Source organism: Triticum aestivum, chromosome 6A (assembly GCF_018294505.1).
Source record: "Triticum aestivum cultivar Chinese Spring chromosome 6A, IWGSC CS RefSeq v2.1, whole genome shotgun sequence".
NCBI classification, from domain to species: domain Eukaryota; kingdom Viridiplantae; phylum Streptophyta; class Magnoliopsida; order Poales; family Poaceae; genus Triticum; species Triticum aestivum.
Genome location: NC_057809.1, coordinates 595,526,444 through 595,528,029, shown reverse-complemented (window position 1 = coordinate 595,528,029; position 1,586 = coordinate 595,526,444).

The following is a 1,586-nucleotide window of genomic DNA, read 5'->3' as shown; positions in this document are numbered from 1 at the left end:
GCCTCGATATTATACTTTACGCCCTCCTTCAACTTTTTGTTCAGGCCTCGTTTTGTCCTGTTGCCTGAAGATTTGCTCGATCCGGATGGCTGAAAGAAGAAAGATCGATTCGTTAATATATCTTCAACTCATTTAAAACATGTGATGATCACCAGATGCCTGCTTATATAAATATATATACCTCACCGGTCTTTGTTGTTCCAGGATCAACATGTTCTTCGTCATTGTCATAATCGTAGTTCATGACTTCATCCATTCGGTCGTCGCGATCGAATATCATATCACCCTCTCCGGTGTTGTTTAGAAATTCGGAGCCGTCATAATCTTCTTCATTCTGATCATCATCTGGCCCGCGTATGATATCGAACATGGTCTGTTCTCCCTCTCTGTCGGTATTGTCCGCCATAGCTTTTATTTAACTATGCCAAAAGAAATATAAAACAATTTAGTATTCAAATTACATCGTCTCGAATAATAGATATAATCTCGAATACATCGTCTCGAATAATAGATATAATCTCAAATACATCGTCTTGAATAATATATAATATTGAATAGTACATCACTGGCTAGGTAGCTAATTAAAGATCGAATACTACAGAAGAATCTAGGACACTCGCGGTTCCTGCGGCGTGGGCGATGGACACCCAAAGAGAAGGAACCCTCACAGGATCATAGCTGAAGTGAGATACCTGAAGAAACTGCCAGGTATTGGAGAACCTGCCGCCCTCTAACGCAACCATGTAGCGATGGGCGTGCTCGTCCTCCTCCCTGACACGGCGACATACCACCTCCGGCGGGGCCGGCTCCCTCCGCACCGAAACTGGCCCACGCGAACGCCACCAAACGAGATCAGGGTCGACGACGGGACCCGGGGCCGGGTTCCTCATCAAGCGGAGCGCCCCTCCAGGCAGCACCTCCCAGTGCCAGCCTGGCGGAGCCCAGTCCCGGACATGGGTCAGTCGGACATCGTCGCGGACGGGTCGACGGCGAGGATGCGGGCCGGGCATCGTCGAGAACAAATACTAGCTATATGCCCGCAAAAAGTAACATTTTTTTAATGATTGGATTTTGATAACTAAAATTTCTAACATTTCTATATAACACTAATTATGCTATCATTGCATATGTCAAAATTCTATATGCTATTTCATACTAATTAAGCATCTAACACTAAAAACAGAAAACACAACTTTTATACATCCATTAAAAAACTGAAAAACAACATTATATAAAAAAATTCCATACTAATTAAACACTAATTATATCCATCTAACATGCATTCATACATATATACTAGTGAAAAAATAATAATCTAAAAAATCTAAACTAATTAAACATACAAAATACATATATACTAATATATACATGCATTAATTCATACATATGTACGTGTGTGTGTGTGTGTTCATCATGCTTGTGTGTGTGTGTATGGGCTCGGGGAGGGGCGGCGCCCATGGTGGCCGTCGGGGGCGAGGGAGAGGGGTTAGAGGGGGAGAGCTCACAGCGGGGCGACGGCGACGGCGAGGCGACGGCCGGGGGTGGCGACGGGTCGGGGCGTGACGCGGGGACGGCGATGCGGGGAC